At 43.7% G+C, this 8,367-nt stretch overlaps 1 protein-coding gene across 1 annotated transcript in view; it reads left to right on the top strand.

Annotated features, from left to right (window-relative positions):
* Nucleotides 1–8,367, top strand: part of FBXW8 (F-box and WD repeat domain containing 8) — a 51,140-nt gene that overhangs the window by 14,360 nt on the left and 28,413 nt on the right. The gene's annotated exons all lie outside the window — the stretch shown is intronic.

Here is an 8,367-nt window from a genome sequence, read left to right as displayed (position 1 = left end):
TTTTTTTTTTTTTTTTGGCAGTGTAGTGAGAGTTTGGGTCCTCCTGGGCAGAGTGATCTCAGAAGATGCATCTGGTCCTTGTTTGACCTTGTCATTCCAGAGGATCCCATGCTGTGACATGTCCATGGTCTGTTGTGAGACTGTTGCTGCCTGAGTGGCTCTGAAATCCTCACCTGGGGCTCTTYTTGAGCCCTGTGGTGAACCTGCCTTGTGCTGGTGGTGCCCATCTCACCTCATGGCTCACCCCTAACCCACACCAAGAGGGCTGTCAGGGGAATGTGTTCATTTTTTAATGCTTGCAGAAAGGGCATTGTGGCTTTACAGCTGCTGCTGGTGGCTCTGAAAATAAATAGAAAATGCCCAGACCACCCTTACAAAGACCCAGAAATATAAAATAACAACTTTTCCTTTTCTTTGGTTTTCCTTGACTGAAGGAAGAGTGGTGGCCTGTTAGTGAAGAGTTTGGCCACAAACTRGTTTACAAAGTGCTGTGAGGAGTCCCTGCACCTCTTGCAGATTTCTTCTTGCAGGGAAATCAGCCCTGGCTATTCTTGAAATTTTAATTTCAAATGTTTTCTTCCTTCCCCGTGAGGTACTGCCAGCTTTCTTAGGGATTTGAGGAGTTAGGACTGTTGAGATTGATCTACTGAATGCCTTGATAAATCAAGATTCAGATTTGCTCCCCTTTCAGGTGGAGCACACCTGGCACAGGTGGTGTTTCTCTGAGTGATGCTTGGTAAAGGCAATGAGAAGTTAAAAAAGAACTTTCTAATTATCCTGGGTGGTTGGTTAGAGGAATCTGAACATTTATTTGGAATGATTTTATGCATTTTTCTTCATTCTGATGGCTCTTGTGGGAGAACTCACAAACAATTTGGGCCTTTTGTTTAAATCATTTTGAGCAACTGATACACATAAATAGCTGCTCCTTTATRGTGAATTCCTTTGTTCTCTTCCATCACCTCCCAATCCACTTTCCTCTTGCTCAAAGGTGACCTGCAAATGACTTTTTAGAAGCTGGGCTTGCCATTCTCTTTAGTTTCATAATGATGTGTGAAACTAGCCCGAAAGGCTTGAAAACACTTCCCTGCACTTTTTAAAACTTTGTGTTAACTCTCATCTAATTTGGATTTTTTGCTATAGGGCTTTGTGGGTTATTCTCAAGGTATTTGTTATTAGCTCTTGCATCTTAATTCAGTGTGCAGACCTGAGGAAACCAAAATATTAATTAGTCGTGAAAATGAATCAAAGTTAACAAACTGAAGACTTCCAGCAGCCTGAATAAACCCCTGCCTTGTTTAATTGCTTAAATTTCATTTGTACAATGGCACAACTTCCATAGGTTTGTCCTTCCCCTCCCAGTGACTGGGAGCCATCAAACAAAGCAGAAGGTGAAAATAATTGCTTTTTTCTTCAACCTTACCCCAAACCTTTTGTTCTCTCTTCACTCATCCTCCCCATTGTTCGGGAGCAGTGTCAGCCTCCTCTCTTCCAGTGAGTCACCTTTGGGAGGCTGCTCACAGGAATGACATCAGGAATGACATCAGGAGTTCAGAGGGCTCAGGTGACAGGCGATGGCATTTAGTTAAGGTTGTGTTAAGTGATAACCACATTGGCTTTTCTGTCAGCTCCTGAAAAAGAGCCTTTCAGGTGAAACCAAGAGTAGAAGCCTGATCTGACTTTTTGTGGCTTTCCCAGCCTTGTTTTACCTGCAGGTTTTGCTGCTGCAGAGATGTGCTCAGTGATACCTTCAATGTTCTCAGTCACAGGCAGGAATTTTGAGCTTGTAAATCCTAGTTTTCTGCTCAGGCCAGGCAAACCCATCCTTCTTTCCAGGAAACGTCTTGGCGATTCCGTTTCTCTCCTCTGGGCTGTCACCATCAGTGCCTGGAGTTCAGGTGATGCCTCTCCTCTCTGCTGCTTGTTTGTGTTCCTTCCAAGGAGCAAACAGATCGATTTACAGCATCCTCAAATGCTGTTTTCTCACCTCTGGCTGCAGCTGGAACCATTGTTTCAGCTGTTGTTTGTCCTTTGTGACATAATGGGGCTGATGGAGCAGAGCCTTCCCAGATTGCATCATAATTYCTCCTGAATTCTTAGGAAAATGATTTTTTTTTTCTCCTCTACTCACAGTAATTTGTTTCCTTGGTAGAGCAGCTGCTTTAATTAATGGCCTGGGCTGATGCAAGGCACTGGAACCTTGATCTAAGTGATGAGAGATTTTTGGCCTTAAAAATCAAATTACTAGAAACAATTTGGCTTTCTCTGATTGCTGCTTTTACAAATATTCATTGAAATGTTTTCCTTACAAAATAAGCCTTTGGCTTGCTTCTGTTCCCTTGGTGTGCCATTTGCATGCACTTAATATAGAAGGTGAGGCAGAAGCAGTGAGGATGGTGAAATGTTAATTTTGTCTAAACTGCAGAACCACACACTCCAGCAGCTTAACCCACTTTCTTGAGGGATAATTTCTGAAATAAGGCCCTAAAAATGAAGGTAGAAGCTCTCTGCAGTTCCATTTCTGTGAGGGGTCCACAGATGGGCGTGGGTTGGTGTAGTGGAAAGTCGGGTTCCCAGCAGCAGTTTGGGGACTGATCACGAGGATGCTCAGAATGGATTTCCTACAACTTAAAGTGCTCCCAGATCCATTTTGGGACACATTAGTCACATTTTTCAGAGCTGCACTCGTAGATCAAGCAACCCAAAAGAACATTTGGATGAAATCAGGGAGATTAATTTTCTGCTCCACATTCTTCTACGGGCATTAGGATTGTTTGAAACTCTGGTTTTGGTTTACCCCATCTGTTTTCCCTTGTGTTTTATGGTGTAGCTTTCTGCHGTGTAATAGAAAATTTTCTCCTCTCCGTTCCATTTGTGTTTTATTTTTGGCCATTGTGTTCTATTTATATTCCTTTCTGCCATGTAAAGTAGTTTTTTTCTGCTATGATGAGATTTTCCTGAATCCTTTCCTTAAGAAATCCCTCACCCAAGTTACCTGTTGGTTATAGTTGGCAAAAYCAATGTATCCAAGCACCTGGAAATGAGAACTGGGAACTTTTAGCTCTTTGAGGCACCACACGCTGTGGGAGATGTTTCTAAGCAGAGCAGCATTTATCCCCCACTTCATAGCAGTGCAGAGAAGCTGCTAGAATTCATTTAATTCCAGTATTTTTAATTGTGATTGAGGTTTCTCCCAACTTTGAAATTGGATGCTGAGTTACCCCTGTCCTACTTGAGCCTTGGAGACAAGATGAAGCTGGGGAGCGATTTGAACCGACTTGAAGGCATTTGGGCTCGGCTTTGCATGTTTAATTGGGCCTTATTCTTGAGCCTGCTGAGGGGGGAACTGGCTGATACCTTAATTAAACACATGAAGGACCAGGAAGTTGCTTTTTGGTGGAATAAGAATGAAAGCTCTGAGGTGCAAGACAATGCAAAATACTCATTATTTTACTTGCTTATCAACAGGCATCCRTTTAAACAGAGACTGTTGCTGGAGCAAAATTCCTACTGACTTCAATAAAATGCATTGACATTGTAAGGACTTCATAATAAGATCTTTTGAGTATTAACAGATGGTCACTGACTGCCTGAAACAAAGTTGTTGGGTTTTTCTTTTTTTTTTGGTTTGTTGATCACCGCAGGTATCTGGAAACYGAACAGACTTTGCCTTCTGGAAATCCAACCTGACTGTGAAACAAAGGGGGTTCTTTCTCCTTCCTTTTCCTTGCTGCAGACTCTTTAGGGAAAACATGGAAAATGCAAACTGGTTTCTGATGGGTTTTATCAGAAGTTTTTGGTGACCAGCTTTGCCCTGGAAGCAGCACCAAAAGTGAGTGGCACCAGCATCCTGTCTGAACAGAAACTCAGCAAGGGTCTCGCTGACCCTCTGGTTTGAAGTGAAATTCTGCAGTGCCAGCAGAACCCCAGCCATGAAGGAAAGCAGTTTGTCTTTGCTGCTGCCATGGACTGAACGAGCAGAGTCTCGACTGTTTGGAAAATGTTCCTGCTAACAGTTTTTCTTTTGTGTATTTGTCAGTTTATATATTAGTTGCAGTTGTACTTTGCACAAACACTAATTAGACAGCCATCAACACTCAGGGCCAAAGGCTTACTAACAATGCAACTGTGATAGCAGTGTCTTAATTGGTTGAGTATAATTGTCATTAGGCAACCATAAAGACATCTGGGGCTCTGGAGAGAGATCAGCCTCCCCCTCCTCCTCTTCCCCAAATTTGTTCTGGCTCTTGCCATCCAGCACAGTGGAGCTTTTTCAGATGAGATTCTGTGTTTTGACYGGTTTCCTGATGTTTTTCTCCTTATGAAATCGGCTGCCTCTTCAGCACCACTTCATTAGAGCCGTGCCCAGCCTCCAGCTCTGCTTCCTCCCACATGTGCTCTGCACTCCACCACCTGCTTCCCAGACATTCAGCGTGGGGCAGCAGCAGCTTTTAACCCCCAGCTCCTTCTGCTTCCACTCATGGGAGAGGGCACGAGCAAAACCTTCATCTCATTAGGGCATTACTGCCAGTAAAAAGTAGACAAAAATGCTTTTGATTATAGTGAGTAGGTATTTTTATTGGATATGAATTTAATTTTTCCCAGTTTTTCTTTGCCATATGCATTCCACCTATTGTTCCATTTCAGYGAGGTTTTTATGTGTCTCTGTAAAGTTTAAGCTGAATTTCCAGGCTAATTTTTTACAGCTATATCCATATCTGGCCAGAATTACAGAACTGGCTCGTTGAGAAGAAGTATATTTAGAAAAATACAGCTCGTCTTTTCTCCTGCTGCTTCTTCTCACGTGTCTGTACTGAAATATTGCAAAGAAAAAGGGCAGAGTGGAATGTGAGTCCATCAAAGAAGCTGAGTTATTTGGGTGGAGAGGCTCTGTTGAACATCAGAGAAGGAAAAATGTGTCTGTGAGTGGRGAGAGCTGGGAGCCAGGTGTGGTGTGGATGGAAGCAATCAGGGAAAGGGRTATCAGGAGAGAGGGAAATTGGTCTTGAAAGCAGCAGTTTTGTTACTCCAGAGAGCCTTTCTAAATGAAGTAAAGCAGGTGTGGTCTCTTCTGTGTATTATTGTAGGTTTTGGGGCTGGTTTGTTGGGTTTTCTCAGTGCAAGTGGTTTGTGTTAGGTGTTGGAGTATTTACCTGCAAAAATCATCTCATTGCAACCATCAGGGGAAAACAGCAGCAGCTGAAGGCGCTCAGTGTCAGAGCAAATAGAAAATATTCATTGTTGTATTGAACAGGAAGAGTTTTTTTGAGTGGGTTTGGGTGGTTTTTTTGCTCCAGCAGGAAGCTAAGTGGGTGTTTCATTGCATCGTGGTAGAAAAACCAGGAACCGAGTGGGTTTGGAGTGCTGTGCCTGTTCTTGGGCAGGACTTGCAGCTGGGGTTATTCMATTGAGTGATCCAAATGAAATTTTCAGGGCAAAATGTAAGAGTTGTGGTGAGAAATGAATAGAAATCTTGAAATTATCTAGAAACAGCACAGTGTCTTCTTCTCTCCAGCCATCTCTGTTGATAGGGCAGATTTGCCAATTATCTGCAATAAAGCAGCCTTTTTATTTTTTTTACAACAAGGCAATGCTTTAATAGTTTAAAAGCCTTTTGTTGTGGTTACAAATTGAAAGTGTGCTGCTCTTTATGACAGCATTAAAAGCRGGGAGTTGAACCATTAATTTTTTCTTTTTTTCCTTCTGAATCGAATTCATCTGCATTTGAAATTGTGCCCAGTTCAGTTCTGGTGTGCAGGCCCGGTGCACACAGGAAATGGGCAATTCAGGGGCTGGTTTCTGTATCCCAGTTCCTGGAGATATCCAGGAGATATTTCCATTTGTGTTCCCATCATGGTCTTGTGGAACATCTCTCCCAATCCTTCAGTTTTGCTGTGTGGGACAGCACTGGGAAGGATGGGAATGGTGGTACTGGTGGGAAATGGGGGAGGAGGGACACAGGAAACCCTAGGAACCTTCCTGAGGGGCTTCTCCTGTGCTGGGTCTCCTGGGRTTTCTGGAGAGCCATGGGGGAGGGCTGGTGGCTCTTTCAGGGTTCTCCTGGCATGTGGARTGTCCCTGTTCCCTGTCYCAGCAKGGCTGGAGGGAGCACCATGGCCAGGATGTTTTCGGGGATTCTTGGATGGTGTCAGAGCCCCTGGGGCACMGCTGGACAATCTGCAGGTCCTGCTGAGGGCTGGGACAGCACAGTGGTGCATGGTGGAGGAGTGGGAGCCCTCCAGGATCTGCTGCTCCCTCAGGGAGRCGAAGAATGAGGAGGAGGAGGCTGCAGGGTGGTCTGATGCAGGCCCTGCCAAACAGGTGCCAGCACAAACGTGTCCGAATTTGGGTTAAATTGATTTCCAGCCAACGGTCAGAAGCGTTTGGTGATGCTGTCCCAGTTTCAGCTTGGCTTAGAGGTGGTTCAGGTGGTTCTTTGTGAACAAAAACCAGTTCAGACTAAATTTTGACTTGATTGAATGCTGATGTAAAATTAATTTAAGCATTTTCTGTGGTGCTGTGATGTTGAATGTCTAATTCCAGGTTTGCATTCATTACATTGTTATGTTTGGTGGATCCCTTGTGTTCTCTACTGTGTGGGGAAACCAGATGCAGTGTGCTCCAAGAATTACCCAGCCCTGGTCTCTCCTCTTCTCCTGCCATTTTCTCCATCTTTTATCTTTCTTTTTTCTTCTCCAGCCTGGACTGTGTGAGAGCTACACTAGGAGGAGATGCTGTTCTTCCTTGTTTATTTAGGGATCAAAAAGGAATATTCTGTCACTGAGTTCTATCCATTCTACCAGTGCTTTATGTCTTCTCTGAAACTCACTTTTCAATGACAAGAGAATTTTGGCTTCCCTTGGGAGGAATCTGCTGCTCTTGGCAGTCAGGAGAAGCTTGAAAACACGACCCCAACCAACCCTAACATAAGGAAACAAAAATCCACTCCAAATTAAAATGCTTCCAAAACCTTCCATGTGCCTCTTGTTGATGGAGACTGCAGCAGATCTGTGCAATCACCTGTCCTGTTGTGGTTTATCTCCACATTTGGAAGCAGAACGAGCCTTCTTTGCTTTTGCAGACTGAAGATATTTGTTGTGATCCGATCCGCGCTCCGTGCCCGATCCGACGTGAAATATTTTGCTTTGGGGGAGCTTCTTTCTCGCTCTGCTCTCCTTAAATTGTGCTGCTGTGAATTGGAGATGAAAGCAGGATTCAGAGCGGGGTTTCTCTCCTCTGCCTCGTTTGCAGAGGGAGAGAGAGGGAGAAGGGTCCCACCGTGTTCTCTCATTTCCCTGGGTGTGTCCCTCCTACAGCACAGGAGGCAGGTGACAAGGACACAGCTCCCTCTGCCCCTAATCAGTACAGGGAATTAATGTGAATCTCTCTCTGCCTGACAGATTTCACCACGCCCTCGGGCACTTCTATTCTTTCTATAAACTGGAGCATTTTCACAGAGATGTTGGGAGTGATCTGCTCCCAGTACCTGGAGCCCTGGCCTGGGAACTGGGAAACCTGAGTGCAAGTCCCACATCTTCCAAGCCTTTATTGCCTTCACTTCCTTTGTCATGAAGTGTTTTGTTTTCCTCATAAGCACAGCATAGCCAGATTCCCAACCACCAGACCTCTTGTAAGGATCATTCCTTCATAATATTTTTCCCCCAAAAGTCAGGATGGAGCAACAAAGGTGACAGAGCAGGAAGCACGTTTGATTTTCCAAAAGAGTCAAAGTGTCATGGCAGAGAGACACCTGAACCTTTGACAGTATTAATTATCCCAGTTTTAAAAGAATTGGCTGTAAATAATTATTGACCTGTGGTCTTTGACCAGTTATAATAGAAGTTTCTTCTCCGCTTTGCCTGCAGTGGTTTTTTTTTCCCCTTTAATAATCTAGTTGTCTGGACATGGGTGGCCCAGAGCAGTTTATCTGTTGTTTGTTGTGTAASAGCCTTCATTCATTCAATATTATCTGAAAAGTTTAATTCTTCTTTATTTCCTGATTGACAAAGTGATAATAAACTACAGGTTTTGTGATAGTTTGGTGAGCCTGCTGCAAAGAAAGAACTGCTGCCTTAATTCTAAAGGCAACACTTAGCTGAATTAATTARTTAGTCTTCAGAGATGTAGGTGAGTTGATCTGTTGATGAGACATCAATAAATTTCTTCCTATGAAAAGAAACTTCTTTCTGTAAAGAGCAGTAGGTTGTCTGGGTGCTTGTATGAGCACAGATAAATGTTCTGCTTCAACATAGCCACAAATCTTTCAAGGTGAGAAGAACCAGTGTGAAGTTTTGCCCTGATGTAATTTAAGCTTGTTGCTGATGACCTTTTTTCTCTTGTGTGTTAGTTGTAAAGTGAATATTGAYA

Source organism: Malurus melanocephalus, unplaced genomic scaffold (assembly GCF_030028575.1).
Source record: "Malurus melanocephalus ecotype Western Australia unplaced genomic scaffold, MMel_1.1 scaffold_316, whole genome shotgun sequence".
Classification (NCBI taxonomy): domain Eukaryota; kingdom Metazoa; phylum Chordata; class Aves; order Passeriformes; family Maluridae; genus Malurus; species Malurus melanocephalus.
This window is presented reverse-complemented; position numbering and strand designations above follow the sequence as displayed.